Raw genomic sequence first — 9,317 nt, 5'->3', positions numbered from 1 at the left:
TTTTTGGACTACCTCTCTCTTTTTGTGCCGTAGTATCTTGATTTATTGTGCAAAAACTCTGTACTCTTAAAGGATGCCTGTCATTCTCAATATGATGGAGTGCCTTCAATTTCGTATGATACTGTGCAACACCTCTGTTGTGAAATAGTTGCTTGAGGCGCCGTGGCTGGCACACTGGCGCCTACAAACCTAAGGGGATACTTCAAGTATTGCGCAATGCGTGGAGTATCCCTTTAGGTTTGTAGGTGCGAGTGCTCTTTTCTCGCTGGCAGCACGCCGCTCCGCGTTAGGTTGAATACTTAAACTCGCGGAGTCAGCGTTTTTCAACTCTTCACTTTGAAATTTTTGTACCCCCTGCATAGATTATTCTCATTTAAATTGATGGGGAAAAATATGTATCAAAGGAAAATAAAATGTGTGTTCTGTAAATATGTATTAAGGTGGTTTCGTGTCAAATTTAATGATTTCCAAAGCACTTTAGATTTTTCTTTTTTTGTGCTTTTACTGTGCTGCAGCGTGAACGCGCAACCAAACGCTCAAAATTGGACGTATTTGACTCTAATAAATCGATCTACTTATAGGCTAAAACCAAAGATTGCGTGCCTCTGGTTTTTCTCTCTTTTATTCATTTTTGTATAGTTTCTTTCATCACAACTTTCCTTCACTTTCACTTTCAACTTTCACGTTTCCTTCAATAAAATTCGAATTTACTGGAAAATTAGTGAATATTTTCCCCCAAAATTTTCAGACAATTTTGTGCGAACTTAATCTACAATATCTGCAAATTACAATGAAAAATGTGCATGAATGCCGTTAAAAATTATTGTTTTATCAATGAAAATTTGGCAACTCTCAAATGTCCGTACGGTGTTTTTCCTTAGCATGGCAGTATAGGTACTCTAGACGAAGTCTGACGCTGAGTATCTGATTCTAGAGAAGCCCGTCCAATTTGGCAAGCACGCCACACCTACTCGTCCTTACAATTCTCTCCCCATTCATGACTCGGGAATGGAGCCCTGGCGCTGAGCGTCATTCATCCGTGGATGATTATGAATTGTACACGCACTCGATGTCAACTTTCCATTTTCGCGCGAAAAATCGCCCGACTCCGGAGGAAAAAAAACCCCGGAAACAAAAGCCCTGGATGAGCACACGAGCAGCATTGCAGAGGCTCATTGTTGAGCTGTAATCGTGCTGACATTTATCGTCGCTTCTCCGACTTAACGTCGCATGTCTGTTCCCGCATGAGCCCCGAAAAGCCTAGATTCATGCGAAGAGCAGGGCTCATGTGAAAATCGCAAAACGCCCTTACTTCGGAGCAGAGACGTTATAGCAGAGAAAATCCTGTGGCATTCTCGGAAGCCCTCTTTGAATACTTCCTTTTGTTCCCGGTTTTATTTTCCTGCAGTGAGCAAAAACGTTTTTCTGCTCTTTACTGATAAACGCCTCGACTTAAATACCAGGTAGACTTTGGAAAAGCTTTGTTTGGAGTTAAAGCCATCGATTCGGAAATCTCTCCGTCCAGCAGCTTCAGAATCGTATTTGCAGGTAATTGGGAGGGGGTGATTAATTCCGCCGGGAGGGGAGGGGCTAATCCTTTTGGTGAGCTGGAAAATCTTACGTTCGAGCTTAATCTCTTTCTACCTTGCAATATGAACGGAGGCTCATCTATTTCTGAACAAAATACTCGCAGCCAAGAAGCATAAAATCTCAGACTGAATGAAGGCGGAGAAAAAAGTTGATTCGTAATTTTTTTTCTCTTTTCAAAACTCAATACTTCTTATTATCTGATTTCATAACGATTAGCTCTCCGGAAATTTTGAAATACCGCCATCGAGATACGTGGTTTCGCACTTCAGCTTTCGGTATCTAAGACCGTTGTCATGGGCACTGAACCTTGCCTACGCCGTTGGTGACGAAAGACCATGATAAAAAGGCCCTGGTAAAAATTGGCAGTAGAATCTGTGTTCCAAAATACCATAGACCTAAAGCCAGCTGTAAGATCTCCAATAGCTTCTATAGCCGGCTACAAAATTTCTAATAGCCGTTTATAGCCGACGGCTACTAAGCAACAGTCAGGCGATAAAGTGTATGCTGAACTTTACTAATTACGGATGGTAGGACTTAGTGAGTTTTTGGACTACCGCTCTCTTTTCGGGCCACAGTATCTTGATTTAATTTGCGAGGAAAGTTCCGTACTTTTGAAGGATGCCAGTCATTCTTAATATGTTGGAGCGCCTTCAATTTCGTATGATACTACGCAATACCTCTGGTGTGAAATAGTTGCTTCCGGCGCCTCGCCGTGGCACGCTGCGGCGCGAGCGCGCATTGACGCCTACAAACCTAACAGGAATGCTTCACGCATTGCGCAATGCGTAAAGTATCCCTGTTAGGTTTGTAGGTGCCAGTGCGCCATGAAAAAAATATGTATTAAAGAAAAATACAATGTGTGTTTTGTAAATTTTAAGGTAATTCCGTACAAACTTAAGGATTTACAAAGCACACGAATTTCTACACAATTTCTTCTAGCCTTTTATAGCCGATGCATGACGATAAAGCAACAACCAGGCGATAGAGTGTAAAGCCCGGCGATAGGAACTATAGCCCGGCTCCATAATTTGTTATCGCTTCGTATAGCCAGGCCGTATGATTGTCTCCGCTTTCTACAGCCAGCTATATAATTTTCTATAGCCTTCTTTAGTCGGCTATAAGTACTCCTATGGTATTTTGAAACGCAGCTCCTATCGCCAATTTTTACCAGGGGGACTTCAGTCTACAATAACTGAAATCTAATCATTGACCCTACATGTAAAAAATTCAATGTCCAATTCAACTTTTGGCAATAACTGATGTGGCTTAGCTCCTTTCCGCTTAACGCCATGCAACCTCTGCTCTCCCCAAATAGATGGCCAAAGTTGGAAACCACGTACCTCCTATCACGACGTTGCAGACCTCCTGTCACACTTCATTTTGCTTCGAAAGATCAGTCAGCATAATTTATTTAAAAAATCCTTGATTTATTCCTCTCCGTCAGCAGAAAATCTCGTATAAATTACAAGCTCGAGAGTTAACTATTCTTTTTTTTCGAAAAACTAAAACAGGAGCTGGCATTTTGAAATACTGTGATGAAGATACGTGGTTTCGCTTCTTGGCCATCGAAATGTGACTCGGACCCTTCCTATTGAACCGAGTCCAAATTGATTATTCAATTAGAAATGGATCCCACTCTCTCTCTAAAGGTAACCTACGCGGGACAACCTTAAAAGCACGACCACTAGCCGCTCCTATAAAACACCCGACGCCGAAGGCCACAAATAAGTGAGGTGAGCACCCCCTGCAGCGCTCACGTGAGGGCACATCTCCAATTCCACAAGAGCCCCAAAAACCAAAGAGTAATTGGGAGAACGCAGCTCACGTGGAACTTTAGATTCGTCACAGGAGCGATTTATCGAGCAAGCTGTGACTTCCCAACACCGCGCTCCGGTGGCGCCCCCTGTCGGACGCACCGGATTCAACCGTCTACTCAGCCCCCATCAATGAGCCCGGAATTTCGGGGACGACGCCTTTTACGGCCCCGGCACCTGGGTCATCCGCCTGCATTTCGGATACAAGATAAAACGCCCGGAAAAACCGCATTTTAAAACACCCTCGAAACATCCCCCGAGCAGGGATGAAGAGGGGAGGAGTCGGGCGCGAGGGGGGGATACAAAGAAAATCCATGATAGCGCGGGAGGGGGATGCCCGGATAATTCAGGCAGGCGCCGAGACTCGGGTCTGGAGGGGGGGAGGGGTCTGGGGGTGGAGGGGTCGAAAATGCTCCGGCGCTCCCGAGTGAGAACAGTATCCTCGACCACTTTCGTTTGAGCTCACTGCGCCTGCATACCAGCGCGATACCTCAAGCGAAGCGTTCGTGCGTCGCGGGTGAAGGCGCTCCGTCGGTGGGAGTTTTTTTTGTCTCGATTTCGTGCGTGTCCTGTGCGGATTCCCACGGTGGTGTGTTTCGCGGTGTGTTTCCTTGGTTGTGCCTCGTGTTTGCTCGGAATTCGGAGTGACTGGTGACATGGAGTGATACGAGCGCCGTGACGGAGGAATAAACAGGTTTGTTTACAATTCATTATCCCGAGTTTCGGGAACTTGTTGGCTTCTGTTTTCCTTTTCGTTGTTTTAATATTGCTATGGTGATTCTCCCTCGCGAACATTATGTTTGGTCTTCGGCTGTATTTTTTGACGGTAAATGGTTTGCGATTTCTGCGATTCAATCATCGAAAAATTGAGACGACTAATGGTGGGAGAATCCTTTTTCTTTGTCAACACTGGGGAAAAAAACACATTGGATCTAGAGTCCAGACTTTTGAAAACATTTACAAGAAAAAATACTCTTGATTCAATCAGATTTTAGCTTAAATCAAAAGGAAATCCGCTCAAATTAAGAGGCTTGGTTCTTGATTTAAGCTCAAATCTGATTGAATCGAGAGTATTTTTTCTTGTCGATGTTTTTAAGAGTCTGGACTCTAGATCCAAGGTGTTTTTTTTCCAGTGAAACCAAAGTTAGCTTTGATACATTCTCTATCTTCTTCCAGAGGCGAAGTCCAAAATAATATTGTAACCTTTCTTATCCGTATTTTCATGCACTCATGTGATTTTGTTACTTTTACAAGCGAAAATAAAAAATGAAAACATTCTACGCATCAAAAGAGGATTATTTTAGTTTTTATCTGATTTAATTTTATATTTTATGTTTTTTTTTAAAAAAAATGGTAATAATTATTAAAAATCTATTTCAAAAACAAAAGCGTTTGTTTATGACTCAAAATATTTTAAGGAAAAACTCTTACAAGCCTTCAATACCCAAAGGGCTTTAATAATTTTGTATAAATTTCATTATTTAATTTATTAATTTTTTGAGCGTATTTTAGTATTAATTTACGAAGTTTATGTCTTTAGTGTAGTGTTTTTACTAGTTTTGCCGGTAGCTACAACATCTGATTTCCTTTGATTTTTTTTTCTCTAAAAAAGTTTCCTTGTAGATAAACGTAATTTTTGTATTATAATATCAGTACACCTGCTTCATTCAATCGCACATTTTGTAAATAATCGTTATTTGCTCAATAAATTTTCTGTGATTCACTTCGTATTTTAATATTATTACTTTAGTTCTATCACTCTAGTCTACATACTAGCATACTTACTTATAGTGCAACTTAGTGTAGTGTATATTATTTGCTCGCTTTTATGCTATTGTGCTAAGATTTAGTTACTCAAGATAATCAGAATGAATGACTCATAGTTATTAGTTGATAATTGGTTGAATTGATATTGAAACATTTTATTCCGTCAAAAAAAAAAAAAAAAAAAAAAAAAAAAAAAAATAAATCAAATACCACTTTTTTTAGCACTAACATGGTACCAGTTAACTAAGTCTTCTTGTGATAAAAAGTTTTTTTTTTTCATAGTATGGTTTATTTATTGAGATTCCAACGAATTGTAAAATGCGGTGCAACGGCGAAACCACCCACTGATTGAGGCTAATTTAATTTCAAATCTAAAAAGTGCCGAGCCATTGTAATTACACAACTGTAAGTTTAAGCTTCCGTCTCTATCAGGAAAGTTCAGGGAGAGCAATCTGCTATGCCAAGGAAAAAGGCCGTAGGAACGTTTTAGAGTCGCCAGATTTTCCCCACTAAAACGTTTATTTTTGAGGAAAGTTATAAATATTTTCTCTTGAAATTTTCAGATAATTTAGATCTAATTGCGAAGAAAATTCTATGAAAAATTGAACGGAAAATATTCACAAGTTTCCCCGAGAATTCGTTTTTAATCAAAGGAAACTTGGCAACTGACGAAGGTTCATCGTTTTTCCTTAGCACAGCAGAATTGCTGTGAATGGTTTGCTGTGATCGCTTGTGAGTGATTGAACGGTGTCTTAACAGACATATACATTGAAATAAAAAAATGCTTCGCTCAAACATAATGATTCTTGAATTTGACGTCATGGGCTATTGGTCAGTTGGCTTGTCCCTCCTCAAAATAATAAAATAGGAGGGGGAATTTTTGAACACCGCAACGGAGGTATGCGGTTTCAAACTTTAGGCATCGATATGAATATACTTCTGTGCTAAACGTCTTAAAGATATTTGAATGTAGCCGAGTGTCTGCTAATACGAATTGGATTTGCCTGAAAATGTACGTGCATTTTCCTTTCATTTTTAATAGTGTTTTTGACAATCTACAAAAATCAACAAGAGCACACCTTAAAATTTCAAGGTAAAATGCGCATACTTTTTGTCTAAAATGAATAGATTTGCCGGCGACATTTGGCAACCTCCAAATACTCATTTGACGTTCTTTCTTAGAGCGGCAGTATAGGCCCATCACTACCAACAGTGAGTTCCTTTTAATTTTTCTCTCGACCGTTATAAGATTGGATCCAGCTCCTTCCAGGCTCATTAGAGCCCCTGATAATCGCAAGGATAAAAACTTTTACATAAATTGCACTTTCCAACTTTAAAGGAGATTTTTCATGCCGTTCCCATTGTTTTTAAAGTTCGGTGCGAACCAGCCTGAGCTTCTCCGCGCGCGTTCCCCCTATTTTACTCGGGAAATATTTTCCCCAGGGACATAAAGCGTACAAATTGCTCCGCGCCGTGGCGGATATGCAACCCGCGAGGCGGTAGGTATTAATATCACGAAGCCGGGTACATATGCAGCTACCTATCTCTCTCGGCGGTCCCATTTTTCAATAGAAAGCGTCGAAAGTTGGGGAATGTCAGTGCTCAGGTCTACATTCAAAATTGCATTATTCATCCGGGGGCGAAAGCAAAAGGTAATATAAAACACGAGGTGACTGAATCTAGACAAGGCAATGGTAGCTCGTGTCACACTAGTGAAAATGCGCCTCTCATGCTACACTAGTTAAGCTTTAGATGGCGAGAAAAAAAAATAGAAAGAGAGAAAAACCCTGGGTTACACGGCAATTTGGACGGTATAACCAGAGATAGCCTTACTACATCGCACTTTTTCTGATTTAAATAAACTGCGTTAATAAAGACAAGGTTGCCACAGTCAGAAAATACTTGGGAAACCGGGAAATGTCAGGGAATTTTAAAAAAGTCAGGGTAAACCTGGAAATGTCAGGGAACATGACGAAAAAATCAGGGAAAAATTGTTAGGTCACTTTTTTTCCTTTCTAAAATAGCTCTGACGTTTCCAACGACAAATTTTGCCTGCAAACTATTTCAAATCATGTCTTCTGAAGCATTTGGTATATCCTCAATTGTTAGGAAACATGAAATGTCAGGGAATTTCATTCTCTAAATTCTGTGCCAACCCTGCAAAGAGTGAATAAACATGTCTAACCGTGGTCCGGCTTCTATTAATTACTTTTAGACTCTTGAAAAACCACGCAATATGCGACTCCGTACGTATTCCCTGATTTCTTGTCATGATTTATTTTATTGTTTCTGACAGAAAATTAAACAATGTGACGCCTAAAATTGGTTTGACAGTTTCTTTCAGAAAATAATGAATATACTCACAATATTTCAATTTCGAGTTTGGCTTAGCTTTCTGTCAATAAAATGAAATGAGAAGATATTAGACGACGTCGAATGTATTCAACGGTTCACTGAGAAAACAATTCCGGTTAATAATTCCTGAAGAGGATTCCATTGAATCAACTGAAAATCTCTTAAAAATGACAGAACGTCTCTTTGAAATAACAGAAATATTGTTCGAGGCGAGGGAATCTCCTCTTGACTCAGCGAGAATTTTCGAATAGGAGTTATTTATCGAACAAAATGAGCTTCGCTGCGAATAAGTTTTACTTTAACGCTGCTATGCCACGAAAAACGCCGTATGAACATCGGTATATTGCCAATGTTTTCTTCATAAAACATTCATTTTTGAGGAAATTTGTGGGTGTTTTTCTTTGAACTTTTCAGATATCTTAGACCAAATTACAAATTAAATTCTCCGAAGAATTGAAAGAAACTTATCCACAAAATACCTTGACAATTCGTGTTTTATCAGAGGAAATTTGGCAGCTTCTAAACACTTTTACGGCGTTTTTCCTAAGCTCGGCAGTATGGCTCAGCTCACAATCAGCCTTATAAATTAGAAACAGGTAAACAGTTGCAAGTTGCCTACCTCGCCTTTTCAAAAACGAACAGAAGGCAAACAAAACCATACAGATTGACTTTCCCGCCGCCTTGGCGTTCTGAGCAGTGCCCACAGTCGTGCGCGTTGCCTACCTGGCAGGCACGCTACATTAGCCCCCGAGTTTTTCCCTGAACAGAACCAGCTTTCACCGCGAATAAGTTTGGCTTCGGCGTCTGTCCCGGGCCCAATTTACATTAGGGATAATTCGATTCGGCGCAGGTGTGCCGCGGGCGAAGACTAAATTTATCTCGGGAGTGCCGGTAACGTGCTCTGCGCTCTCTCCCTCCCTCGGAAATACCGCCGTTAACCCCAACCTGATGCATATCGCGGCGGCGGCGCACAGTGGATCGAGTCAATCACAGAAGCCGGACATGAAATTTTTGACTAAAACTGCAAATTTTGATGTTTATTTCGTCACATTTTAAACTTTAAGGGGTGCTTTCTGTAGACAGATTTCGCGAGGAAACCAATGAAACCACTTTGAGAACCGCAAAGTATTGTATGAACAGAGTTATAAGCGTTTAAAGTTTCCAAATTTTGTCCGAACTCTCCTATTGACTCAACCCATTGTGCGGCGGCGGCGAGGGAACGCATTATTCAGGGGAAACCGCCCCCAACGCCGCGGGCGAAATGCGGGAGGCGGAAGATATTTAAAACATTTATGACGGACGCGGGAACACTCGGCGCCGTCCATCGGGGTGCTTCTTCGAACTCGGGGGGGGGGGGGGGTGTCCCGAAACGGGGAGGATTAATTTTGTCACCGGAGCAGCTAGGGGAGAGTGGAGGTTTCGCCTAGCGCTCTCGTCGCGTTTTAATAAGGGATGTCGTTCCGGCCGAATCTGAGATTCCGGTGGTTTCTTTTGAGATGTGTGATGGAGTTAGGCGAGATGAAATTTACGGCGGAAGCTCTCAATGTGCGACTACCAGAAGAGGCCTGAAAAAGAAAATTACGTCAAATGTTTCCTCTCTGGAATCGCACGTCGGAGACGATTGGACGAGATGGTCCCTTTCTGGCCAAAGTATCACAAGCGCCATGAGACATTTCAAAATTTTCGTCACTATTTTACTTTTTTTACAGAGAAATTGTTGGTTGAATCTGTTTCAAAATTTCGCTGAATATTATCGGCAGCCCAAAGAAAATTCCGTGAAATTTTCGGACG

At 41.2% G+C, this 9,317-nt stretch overlaps 1 protein-coding gene across 1 annotated transcript in view; it reads left to right on the top strand.

The window, feature by feature from the left end:
* The first annotated feature begins 3,848 nt into the window (after positions 1-3,848).
* The window catches only part of LOC109032661 (G-protein coupled receptor 158 smog), a 193,281-nt gene continuing 187,812 nt past the window's right edge, over positions 3,849-9,317 (top strand). Inside the window, exon 1 of the mRNA XM_072302120.1 lies at positions 3,849-4,098. The gene's annotated coding sequence lies outside the window, so the exon portion shown is untranslated. The remainder of the gene's footprint in view (positions 4,099-9,317) is intronic.

The sequence above is a fragment of the Bemisia tabaci genome, chromosome 7 (assembly GCF_918797505.1).
Source record: "Bemisia tabaci chromosome 7, PGI_BMITA_v3".
In the NCBI taxonomy this organism is placed as follows: Eukaryota; Metazoa; Arthropoda; class Insecta; order Hemiptera; family Aleyrodidae; genus Bemisia; species Bemisia tabaci.
This window is presented reverse-complemented; position numbering and strand designations above follow the sequence as displayed.